Consider the following 12,670-nt stretch of genomic DNA (forward strand, 5'->3'; position numbering starts at 1 on the left):
TGGAAGAGTGAGAATTGCACTGGAAGACTGAGAAATGCAGTGGAAGAGTGAGAATTGCAGAGGAAGACTGAGAATTGCAGTGGAAGAGTGAGAATTGCAGTGGAAGATTGAGAATTGCAGTGCAAGAGTGAGCATTGCAGTGGAAGAGTGAGAATTGCAATAGAAGATTGAGAAATGCAGTGGAAGAGTGAGCATTGCAGTGGACGAGAGGGGATTGCAGAGGAAGAGTGAGAATTGCAGGGGAGATAGAGGAATGTTGTGGAAGAGTGAGAATTGAAGTGGAAGAATCATAGAATCATAGAATTAACAGTGCAGAAAGAGGCCATTCGGCCCATCGAGTCTGCACCAGCTCTTGGAAAGAGCACCCTACCCAAGCCCACACCCCCACCCCATCCCCATAACCGAGTAACCCCACCCAACATTAAGGGCAATTTTGGACACTAAGGGCAATTTAGCATGGCCAATCCACCTAACCCGCACATCTTTAGACTGTGGGAGGAAACCGGAGCACCCGGAGGAAACCCCCGCACACACGGGGAGAATGTTCAGACTCCGCAGAGACAGTGACCCAGCAGGGAATTGAACCTGGGACCCTGGCGCTGTGAAGCAATTGTGCTAACCACTATGCTACCGTGCTGCCCTGAAGAGTGAGAATTGGAGTGGAAGAGTGAGAATTGCAGTGGAAGAGAGGAAATTGCAGTGGAAGAGTGTAAATTGCAATGCATGAGTGAGAATTCCAGTGGAAGAGTGAGCATTGCAATGGAAGAGAGGCGATTGCAGTGGAAGATTGAGAATTGCAGTGGTAGAGTGAGAATCGCAGTGGAAGAGGGAGAATTGCAGTGGAAGAGTGACAATTGCAGTGGAAGAAAGAATTGGAGAGGAAGAGTGAGAACTGGAGTGGAAGAGTGAGAATTGCAGTGAAAGAGGTGGAATTGCAGTGCAAGAGTGTGAATTGCAGTGTATGAGTGTGAATTGCAGTGGAAGAATAAGAATTGCAATGGAAGAGTAAGAATTGCAGTGGAAGAGTGAGAATTGCAGTCGAAGAGTGAGAATTGCAGTGGAAGAGTGAGAATTGCAGTGGAAGAGTGAGAATTGCAGTGGAAGAGTGAGAATTGCAGTGGAAGAGTGAGAATTGCAGTTGAAGAGTGAGAAGTGCAGTGCAAGAATAAGAATTGCAATGGAAGAGTAAGAATTGCAGTGGAAGAGTGAGAATTGCAGTCGAAGAGTGAGAATTGCAGTGGAAGAGTGAGAATTGCAGTGGAAGAGTGAGAATTGCAGTTGAAGAGTGAGAAGTGCAGTGGAAGAGAGAGAATCGCAGTGGAAGAGTGAAAATTGCAGTGGGAGTGAAGGAATTGCAGTGGAAGAGTGAGAATTACAGTGGAAGAGTGAGAATTGTAGTGGAAGAGTGAGGATTGCGGTGGAAGAGTGAGACTTGCAGTGGAAGAGTGAGGATTGCAGAGGAAGAGTGAGAATTGCAGTGCAAGAGTGGGAATTGCAGTGGAAGTGTGAGAATTGCAGTGGAAGAGTGAGGATTGCAGTGGAAGAGTGAGAGTTGCAGTGGAAGAAAGAATTGGAGAGGAAGAGTGAGAATTGGAGTGGAAGAGTGAGAATTGCAGTGGAAGAGAGGAAATTGCAGTGGATGAGTGTGAATTGCAATGCATGAGTGAGAATTCCAGTGGAAGAGTGAGAATTGCAATGGAAGAGAGGCGATTGCAGTGGAAGAGTGAGAATTGCAGTGGTAGAGTGAGAATCGCAGTGGAAGAGGGAGAATTGCAGTGGAAGAGTGACAATTGCAGTGGAAGAAAAATTGGAGAGGAAGAGTGAGAACTGGAGTGGAAGAGTGAGAATTGCAGTGGAAGAGAGGAAATTGCAGTGGAAGAGTGGGAATTGCAGTGTATGAGTGAGAATTGCAGTGGAACAGTGACAATTGCAGTGGAAGTAATAATTGGAGAGGAAGAGTGAGAATTGCAGTTGAAGAGTGAGGATTGCAGTGGAAGCGTGAGCATTGCAGTGGAAGAGTGAATTGGAGAGGAAGAATAAGCATTGCAGTGGAAGAGCGAGAATTGCAGTGAAAGAGAAAATTGGAGATGAAGAGTGAGAATTGGAGTGGAAGAGTGAGAATTGCAGTCGAAGAGTGAGGATTGCAGCGGAAGAGTGGGAATTGCAGTGGAAGAGTGAGAATTGCAGTGTAAGAGTGAGAATTGCAGTTGAAGAGTGAGGAGTGCAGTGGAACAGTGGGAATTGCAGTGGAAGAGAGGGATTTGCAGGGGAAGAGTGAATTGCAGTGTAAAAGTGAGAATTACAGTGGAAAAGTGCGAATTGCAATTGAAGAGGGAGATTGCAGTGGAAGAGTGTGAATTGCAGTGGAAGAATAAGAATTGCAATGGAAGAGTAAGAATTGCAGTGGAAGAGTGAGAATTGCAGTCGAAGAGTGAGAATTGCAGTGGAAGAGTGAGAATTGCAGTGGAAGAGTGAGAATTGCAGTGGAAGAGTGAGAATTGCAGTGGAAGAGTGAGAATTGCAGTTGAAGAGTGAGAAGTGCAGTGGAAGAATAAGAATTGCAATGGAAGAGTAAGAATTGCAGTGGAAGAGTGAGAATTGCAGTCGAAGAGTGAGAATTGCAGTGGAAGAGTGAGAATTGCAGTGGAAGAGTGAGAATTGCAGAGGAAGAGTGAGAATTGCAGTTGAAGAGTGAGAAGTGCAGAGGAAGAGAGAGAATTGCAGTGGAAGAGTGAGAATTGCAGTGGGAGTGAGGGAATTGCAGTGGAAGAGTGAGAATTACAGTGGAAGAGTGAGAATTGTAGTGGAAGAGTGAGGATTGCGGTGGAAGAGTGGGAATTGCAGTGGAAGAGCGAGAATTACAGTGGAAGAGTGAGACTTGCAGTGGAAGAGTGAGGATTGCAGAGGAAGAGTGAGAATTGCAGTGCAAGAGTGGGAATTGCAGTGGAAGTGTGAGAATTGCAGTGGAAGAGTGAGGATTGCAGTGGAAGAGTGAGAGTTGCAGTGGAAGAAAGAATTGAAGAGGAAGAGTGAGAATTGGAGTGGAAGAGTGAGAATTGCAGTGGAAGAGAGGAAATTGCAGTGGATGAGTGTGAATTGCAATGCATGAGTGAGAATTCCAGTGGAAGAGTGAGAATTGCAATGGAAGAGAGGCGATTGCAGTGGAAGAGTGAGAATTGCAGTGGTAGAGTGAGAATCGCAGTGGAAGAGGGAGAATTGCAGTGGAAGAGTGACAATTGCAGTGGAAGAAAAATTGGAGAGGAAGAGTGAGAACTGGAGTGGAAGAGTGAGAATTGCAGTGGAAGAGAGGAAATTGCAGTGGAAGAGTGGGAATTGCAGTGTATGAGTGAGAATTGCAGTGGAAGAGTGACAATTGCAGTGGAAGTAAGAATTGGAGAGGAAGAGTGAGAATTGCAGTTGAAGAGTGAGGATTGCAGTGGAAGAATAAGAATTGCAATGGAAGAGTAAGAATTGCAGTGGAAGAGTGAGAATTGCAGTCGAAGAGTGAGAATTGCAGTGGAAGAGTGAGAATTGCAGTGGAAGAGTGAGAATTGCAGTGGAAGAGTGAGAATTGCAGTGGAAGAGTGAGAATTGCAGTTGAAGAGTGAGAAGTGCAGTGGAAGAATAAGAATTGCAATGGAAGAGTAAGAATTGCAGTGGAAGAGTGAGAATTGCAGTCGAAGAGTGAGAATTGCAGTGGAAGAGTGAGAATTGCAGTGGAAGAGTGAGAATTGCAGAGGAAGAGTGAGAATTGCAGTTGAAGAGTGAGAAGTGCAGAGGAAGAGAGAGAATTGCAGTGGAAGAGTGAGAATTGCAGTGGGAGTGAGGGAATTGCAGTGGAAGAGTGAGAATTACAGTGGAAGAGTGAGAATTGTAGTGGAAGAGTGAGGATTGCGGTGGAAGAGTGGGAATTGCAGTGGAAGAGCGAGAATTACAGTGGAAGAGTGAGACTTGCAGTGGAAGAGTGAGGATTGCAGAGGAAGAGTGAGAATTGCAGTGCAAGAGTGGGAATTGCAGTGGAAGTGTGAGAATTGCAGTGGAAGAGTGAGGATTGCAGTGGAAGAGTGAGAGTTGCAGTGGAAGAAAGAATTGAAGAGGAAGAGTGAGAATTGGAGTGGAAGAGTGAGAATTGCAGTGGAAGAGAGGAAATTGCAGTGGATGAGTGTGAATTGCAATGCATGAGTGAGAATTCCAGTGGAAGAGTGAGAATTGCAATGGAAGAGAGGCGATTGCAGTGGAAGAGTGAGAATTGCAGTGGTAGAGTGAGAATCGCAGTGGAAGAGGGAGAATTGCAGTGGAAGAGTGACAATTGCAGTGGAAGAAAAATTGGAGAGGAAGAGTGAGAACTGGAGTGGAAGAGTGAGAATTGCAGTGGAAGAGAGGAAATTGCAGTGGAAGAGTGGGAATTGCAGTGTATGAGTGAGAATTGCAGTGGAAGAGTGACAATTGCAGTGGAAGTAAGAATTGGAGAGGAAGAGTGAGAATTGCAGTTGAAGAGTGAGGATTGCAGTGGAAGCGTGAGCATTGCAGTGGAAGAGTGAATTGGAGAGGAAGAATAAGCATTGCAGTGGAAGAGCGAGAATTGCAGTGAAAGAGAGAATTGGAGATGAAGAGTGAGAATTGGAGTGGAAGAGTGAGAATTGCAGTCGAAGAGTGAGGATTGCAGCGGAAGAGTGGGAATTGCAGTGGAAGAGTGAGAATTGCAGTGTAAGAGTGAGAATTGCAGTTGAAGAGTGAGGAGTGCAGTGGAACAGTGGGAATTGCAGTGGAAGAGAGGGATTTGCAGGGGAAGAGTGAATTGCAGTGTAAAAGTGAGAATTACAGTGGAAAAGTGCGAATTGCAATTGAAGAGGGAGATTGCAGTGGAAGAGTGAGAATTGCAGTGGAAGAGTGAGAATCACAGTGGAACAGAGGGAACTGCAGTGGAAGAGTGAGAATTTCTGTGAAAGAGTGAGAATTGCAGTGGAAGAAGGAGAATTGCAGTGGAAGATGACAATTGCATTGGCAGAGTGATGTGCCGTGGAAAAGTAATAACTGCAGTGGAAGAGGGAGAATTGCAGTGGAAGAGTGTGCATTGTAGTGGAAGAGTGAGAATTGTAGTGGAAGAGTGTGAATTCGAATGGCAGAGTGGGTATTGCAGTGGAAGAGTCAGCATTTGAGTGGACGAGTGAGAATTGCAGTGGAAGAGTGAGAATTGCAGTGGAAGAGTGAGAATTGCAGTGGAAGAGTCAGGAATACAGTGGAAGAGTGAGAATTGCAGTGGAAGAGTGAGAATTGCAGTGGAAGAATCAATTGCAGTGGAAGAATAAGAATTGCAGTGGAAGAGTGAGAATTGCAGTGGAAGAATCAATTGCAGTGGAAGAATAAGAATTGCAGTGGAAGAGTGAGGATTGCAGTGAAAGAGAGAATTGGAGATGAAGAGTGAGAATTGGATTTTAAGAGTGAGAATTGCAGTCGAAGAGTGATAATTGCAGTGGAAGAGTGATAATTGCAGTGGAAGAATGAGAATTGCAGTGGAAGAGAGAATTGGAGAGGAAGTGTGAGAATTGGAGTGCAAGAGTGAGAATTGCAGTGGAAGAGAGGAAAATGCAGTGTAAGAGTGGGAACTGCAGTGGAAGAGTGAGAATTGCAGTGGAAGAGTGAGAATTGCAGTGGAAGACAGAATTGGAGAGGAAGGGTGACAATTGCAATGGAAGAGAGGGAATTGCAGTGGAACAGTGAGCCTTGCTGTGGAAGAGTGAAAATTGCATTGTAAGTGAGGGAATTGCAGTGGAAGAGTGAGAATTGCAGTGGAGGTGAGGGGATTGCAGTGGTAGAGTGCGAATTGCAGTGGAAGAGTGAGAAATGCAATGGTAGAATGAGAATTGCAGTGGAAGAGAGAATTGGAGAGGAAGAGAGAGAATTGCAGTGGAAGAGTGAGCATTGCAGTGGAAGAGTGAGAATTCCAGTGGAAAATTGCGAAATGCAGTGGTAGAGTGACAATTGAAGTGGAAGAGAGGGAGATGCATTGGAAGAGTGAGAATTGCAGTGGAAGAGTGCGAAATGAATTGCAAGTGTGACAGTTGCAGTGGAAAAGAGGGAGTTGCAGTGAAAGAGAGGGAATTGCAGTGGAAGCGTGGCAATTTCAGTGGAAGAGTGAGAATTGCAGTGGAAGAGAGAATTGGAGAGGAAGAGTGAAAATTGGAGTGGAAGAGTGAGAATTGCAGTGGAAGAGGGAGAATTGCAGTTGGAGATTGCAAATTGCAGTGGTAGAGTGAAAATTGCAGCGGAAGAGAGAGAGTTGCAGTGGAAGTGAGGGAATTGCAGTGGAAGTGTGAGAATTGCAGTGGAAGTGTGAGAATTGCATTGGAAGAGTGAGAATTGCAGTAGATGAATGAGAATTGCAGTGGAAGAGATGGAATTGCAGTGGAAGTGTCTGCATTGCACTGGAAGAGAGGGAATTACAGTGGAAGAGAGGGAATTGAAGTGGAAGAGTGAGAATTGCAGTAGAACAGTTGGAATTGCAGTGGAAGAGTGAGCATTGCAATAGAAGACAGGGAATTGCAGTGGAAGAGTGAGAATTGCAGTTGGAGATTGCGAATTGCAGTGGAAGAATGAGAATTACAGTGGAAGAATGAGAATTGCAGTGGAAGAATGAGAATTGCAGTGGGAGAGTGAGAATTGCAGTGAAAGAGAGAATTGCAGTGGAAGATTGAGGATTGCAGTGGAAGAGAGAATTGGAGAGGAAGAGTGAAAATTGGAGTGGAAGAGCGCAAATTGCAGTGGAGTGTGAGAATTTCAGTCGAAGAGGGAGAATTGCACTGGAAGATTGAGCATTGCAGTGGATGAGATGTAATGTCAGTGGAATAGTGGGAATTGCAGTGGTAGAAAGGGAACTGCAGTGGAAGTGAAGGAATTTCAGTAGAAGGGTGAGAATTGCCGTGGAAGAGTGAGAATTGCAATGGAAGACAGGGAATTGCAGTGGAAGAGTCAGCATTGCAGTGGAAGAGAGGGAATTACAGTGGAAGAGTGAGAATTGCAGTGGAAGAGTGAGAATTGCTGTGGAAGAGAGAATTGGAGACGGAGAGTGAGAATTGGAGTGGAAGAGTGAGAATTGCAGTGGAAGAGTGATAATTGCAGTTGGAGATTGAAGATTAGAGTGGTAGAGTGACAATTGCAGCGGAAGAGAGGGAGTTCCAGGGGAAGTGAGGGAATTGCAGTGGAAGATTGAGAATTGCAGTGGAAGTGTGAGAATTGCAGTGGAAGAGTGAGAATTGCAGTGGCTGAATGACAATTGCAGTGGAAGAGATGGAATTGCGGTGGAAGTGTCTGCATTGCAGTGGAAGAAAGGGAATTACAGTGGAAGATATGGAATTGCTGTGGAAGAGAGGGAATTGCAGTGGAAGAGTGAGAGTTGCAGTGGAAGAGAGAATTGCAGTGGAAGAGTGAGAATTGCAGTGGAAGAGTGCGAATTGCAGTGGAAGTGTGACAGTTGCAGTGGAAAAGAGGGAGTTGCAGTGGAAGAGAGGAAATTGCAGTGGAAGAATGAGAATTGCAGTGGGAGAGTGAGAATTGCAGTGAAAGAGAGAATTGCAGTGGAAGAGTGAGGATTGCAGTGGAAGAGAGAATTGGAGAGGAAGAGTGAAAATTGGAGTGGAAGAGCGCAAATTGGAGTGGAGTGTGAGAATTTCAGTCGAAGAGGGAGAATTGCACTGGAAGATTGAGCATTGCCGTGGATGAGATGTAATGTCAGTGGAACAGTGGGAATTGCAGTGGTAGAAAGGGAACTGCAGTGGAAGTGAAGGAATTTCAGTAGAAGGGTGAGAATTGCAGTGAAAGAGTGAGCATTGCAATGGAAGACAGGGAATTGCGGTGGAAGTGTCTGCGTTGCAGTGGAAGAGAGGGAATTACAGTGGAAGAGAGGGGATTGCAGTGGAAGAGAGGGAATTGCAGTGGAAGATATGGAATTGCTGTGGAAGAGAGGGAATTGCAGTGGAAGTGTGAGAATTGCAGTAGAACAGTTGGAATTGCAGTGGAAGAATGAGCATTGCAATAGAAGACAGGGAATTGCAGTGGAAGAGTCAGCATGCGGTGGAAGAGTCAGCATTGCAGTGGAAGAGAGGGAATTGCAGTGGAAGAGTGAGAGTTGCAGTGGAAGAGAGAATTGGAGAGGAAGAGTGAGAATTGGAGTGGAAGAGAGAGAATTGCAGTGGAAGAGTGAGAATTGCAGTGGAAGATTGCGAAATGCAGTGGTAGAGTGACAACTGCAGTGGAAGAGAGGGAGTTGCAGTGGAAGTGAGGTAATTGCAGTGGAAGATTGAGAATTGCAGTGGAAGTGTGAGAATTGCAGTGGAAGAGTGAGAATTGCAGTGGCTGAATGACAATTGCAGTGGAAGAGATGGAATTGCGGTGGAAGTGTCTGCATTGCAGTGGAAGAAAGGGAATTACGGTGGAGGAGAGGGAATTGCAGTGGAAGAGAGGGAATTGCAGTGGAAGATATGGAATTGCTGTGGAAGAGAGGGAATTGCAGTGGAAGAGTGAGAGTTGCAGTGGAAGAGAGAATTGCAGTGGAAGAGTGAGAATTGCAGTGGAAGAGTGCGAATTGCAGTGGAAGTGTGACAGTTGCAGTGGAAAAGAGGGAGTTGCAGTGGAAGAGAGGAAATTGCAGTGGAAGAATGAGAATTGCAGTGGGAGAGTGAGAATTGCAGTGAAAGAGAGAATTGCAGTGGAAGAGTGAGGATTGCAGTGGAAGAGAGAATTGCAGTGGAAGAGTGAGGATTGCAGTGGAAGTGTGACAGTTGCAGTGGAAAAGAGGGAGTTGCAGTGGAAGAGAGGAAATTGCAGTGTAAGAATGAGAATTGCAGTGGGAGAGTGAGAATTGCAGTGAAAGAGAGAATTGCAGTGGAAGATTGAGGATTGCAGTGGAAGAGAGAATTGGAGAGGAAGAGTGAAAATTGGAGTGGAAGAGCGCAAATTGCAGTGGTGTGTGAGAATTTCAGTCGAAGAGGGAGAATTGCACTGGAAGATTGAGCATTGCAGTGGATGAGATGTAATGTCAGTGGAACAGTGGGAATTGCAGTGGTAGAAAGGGAACTGCAGTGGAAGTGAAGGAATTCCAGTAGAAGGGTGAGAATTGCAGTGAAAGAGTGAGCATTGCAATGGAAGACAGGGAATTGCAGTGGAAGAGTCAGCGTTGCAGTGGAAGAGAGGGAATTACAGTGGAAGAGAGGGAATTGCAGTGGAAGAGTGAGAATTGCAGTGGAATTGTGAGAATTGCAGTGGAAGAGTGAGAATTGCAGTGGATGAATGACAATTGCCGTGGAAGAGATGGAATTGCGGTGGAAGTGTCTGCATTGCAGTGGAAGAGAGGGAATTACGGTGGAGGAGAGGAAATTGCAGTGGAAGAGAGGGAATTGCAGTGGAAGAGATGGAATTGCTGTGGAATAGAGGGAATTGCAGTGGAAGAGTGAGAGTTGCAGTGGAAGAGAGAATGGCAGTGGAAGAGTGAGAATTGCAGTTGGAGATTGCGAAATGCAGTGGAAGAGTGACAATTGCAGTGGAAGAGAGGGAGTTGCAGTGGAAGTGAGGGAATTGCAGTGGAAGAGTGAGAATTGCATTGGAAGAGTGAGAATTGCAGTGGAAGAGATGGAATTGCAGTGGTAGTGCCTGCATTGCAGTGGAAGAGAGGAATTACAGTGGAAGAGAGGGAATTGAAGTGGAAGAGTGAGATTTGCAGTGGAACAGTTGGAATTGCAGTGGAAGAGTGAGCTTTGCAATAGAAGACAGAGGATTGCAGTGGAAGAGTCAGCATGCGGTGGAAGAGTCAGCATTGCAGTGGAAGAGAGGGAATTACAGTGGAAGAGTGGGAATTGCAGTGGAAGAGTGAGAGTTGCAGTGGAAGAGAGAATTGCAGTGGAAGAGTGAGAATTGCAGTGGATGAATGACAATTGCAGTGGAAGAGATGGAATTGCGGTGGAAGTGTCTGCATTGCAGTGGAAGAGAGGGAATTACGGTGGAGGAGAGGGAATTGTAGTGGAAGAGAGGAAATTGCAGTGGAAGAGATGGAATTGCTGTGGAAGAGAGGGAATTGCAGTGGAAGAGTGAGAGTTGCAGTGGAACAGAGGGAGTTGCAGTGGAAGTCAGGTAATTGCAGTGGAAGAGTGAGAGTTGCAGTGGAACAGAGGGAGTTGCAGTGGAAGTCAGGTAATTGCAGTGGAAGAGTGAGAATTGCAGTGGAAGTGTGAGAATTGCAGTGGAAGCGTGAGAATTGCAGTGGATGAATGACAATTGCAGTGGACGTGATGGAATTGCGGTGGAAGTGTCTGCATTGCAGTGGAAGAGAGGGAATTACGGTGGAGGAGAGGGAATTGCAGTGCAAAAGAGGGAATTGCAGTGGAAGAGATGGAATTGCTGTGGAAGAGAGGGAATTACAGTGGAATAGTGAGAGTTGCAGTGGACGAGAGAATTGAAGTGGAAGAGTGAGAATTGCAGTGGAAGAGTGCGAATTGCAATGGAAAATGAGAATTGCAGTGGAAGAGATGGAATTGCGGTGGAAGAGTGAGAATTGCAGTGGAAGATTGCGAAATGCAGTGATAGAGTGACAATTGAAGTGGAAGAGAGTCAGTTGCAGTGGAAGAGTGAGAATTGCAGTGGAAAGTGCGAAATGCAGTGGAAGTGTGACAGTTGCAGTGGAAAAGAGGGAGTTGCAGTGGAAGAGAGGAAATTGCAGTGATAGAGAGAATTGCAGTTGAAGAGTGAGAATTGCAATTGAAGAGAGGGAATTCCAGTGGAAGAGTCAGCATTGCTGTGGAAGAGTCAGCATTGCAGTGGAAGAAAGTGAATTACAGTGGAAGAGAGGGAATTGTAGTGGAAGAGTGAGCCATGCTGCGGAAGAGTGAAAATTGCAGTGGAAGAGAGGGAATTGCAGTGGAAGAGTGAGAATTGCAGTGGAGGAGAGGGGATTGCGGTGGTAGAGTGAGAATTGCAGTGGAAGAGTGGGAATTGCAGGGGAAGAGTGAGAATTGCAGTGGAATTGTGAGCATTGCAATTGAAGAATGAGAATTGCAGTGGAAGAGAGAATTGGAGAGGAAGAGTGAGAATTGCAGTGGAAGAGTGAGCATTGCAGTGGAAGAGTGAGAATTGCAGTGGAAGTGTGACAGTTGCAGTGGAAAAGAGGGAGTTGCAGTGGAAGAGAGGAAATTGCAGTGATAGAGAGAATTGCAGTTGAAGAGTGAGAATTGCAATTGAAGAGAGGGAATTCCAGTGGAAGAGTCAGCATTGCTGTGGAAGAGTCAGCATTGCAGTGGAAGAAAGTGAATTACAGTGGAAGAGAGGGAATTGTAGTGGAAGAGTGAGCCATGCTGCGGAAGAGTGAAAATTGCAGTGGAAGAGAGGGAATTGCAGTGGAAGAGTGAGAATTGCAGTGGAGGAGAGGGGATTGCGGTGGTAGAGTGAGAATTGCAGTGGAAGAGTGGGAATTGCAGGGGAAGAGTGAGAATTGCAGTGGAATTGTGAGCATTGCAATTGAAGAATGAGAATTGCAGTGGAAGTGAGAATTGGAGAGGAAGATTGAGAATTGCAGTGGAAGAGTGAGCATTGCAGTGGAAGAGTGAGAATTGCAGTGGAAGTGTGACAGTTGCAGTGTATAAGAGGGAGTTGCAGTGGAAGAGAGGAAATTGCAGTGGAAGAATGAGAATTGCATTGACAGAGAGAATTGTAGTGGAAGAGTGAGAATTGCAGTGGAAGAGAGGGAGTTGCAATGCAAGACAGGGAATTACACCGGAAGAGTGAGCATTGCAGTGAAAGAGTGAGCATTGCAATTGAAGAATGAGAATTGCAGTGGAAGAGAGAATTGGAGAGGAAGAGTGAGAATTGCAGTGGAAGAGTGAGCATTGCAGTGGAAGAGTAAGAATTGCAGTGGAAGTGTGACAGTTGCAGTGTATAAGAGGGAGTTGCAGTGGAAGAGAGGAAATTGCAGTGGAAGAATGAGAATTGCATTGACAGAGAGAATTGTAGTGGAAGAGTGAGAATTGCAGTGGAAGAGAGGGAGTTGCAATGCAAGACAGGGAATTACACTGGAAGAGTGAGCATTGCAGTGAAAGAGTGAGCATTGCAGTGGAAGAGTGAGAATTGCAGTGGAAGTGTGAGCATTGCAGTGGAAGAGTGAGAATTGCAGTGGTAGAGTAAGAAATGCAGTGGAGGAGAGGGAATTGCATTGAAAGAGTCAAATTGCGATGGAAGAGTCAGTATTGCAGTGGAAGAGAGGGAATTGCCGTGGATGAGAGGGAATTGCAGAGGAAGAGTAAGCTTTGCCCTGAAAGAGTGGGAATTGCAGTGGAAGAGAGAATTGGACAGGAAGAGTGCAATTTGCAGTGGAAGAGTGAGAATTGGAGTCGAAGATGGAGAATTACACTGGAAGATTGAGCATTTCAGTGGATGAGATTGGAGTGGAAGAGAGAGAATTGCAGTGGAAGAGAGGGAATTGCAGTGGAAGAGTGAGAATTGCAGTGAAAGATAGAATTGCAGTGGAAGAGTGAGAATTGCAATGGAAGAGAAGGAATTGCAGTCGAAGAGTGGGAATTGCAGTGGAAGAGTGAGCATTGCAATGGAAGACAGAGAATTGCAGTGGACGAATCAGCATTGCGGTGGAAGCGTCAGCATTGCAGTGGAAGAGAGAATTGGAGATGGAGAT

The 12,670-nt window shown here is 45.7% G+C and overlaps 1 protein-coding gene across 1 annotated transcript in view; it reads left to right on the forward strand.

Annotated features, from left to right (window-relative positions):
• Positions 1-12,670, forward strand: part of LOC140404764 (serum amyloid P-component-like) — a 61,421-nt gene that overhangs the window by 13,385 nt on the left and 35,366 nt on the right. The window lies entirely within an intron of this gene.

This window comes from Scyliorhinus torazame, chromosome 31 (genome assembly GCF_047496885.1).
Source record: "Scyliorhinus torazame isolate Kashiwa2021f chromosome 31, sScyTor2.1, whole genome shotgun sequence".
In the NCBI taxonomy this organism is placed as follows: domain Eukaryota; kingdom Metazoa; phylum Chordata; class Chondrichthyes; order Carcharhiniformes; family Scyliorhinidae; genus Scyliorhinus; species Scyliorhinus torazame.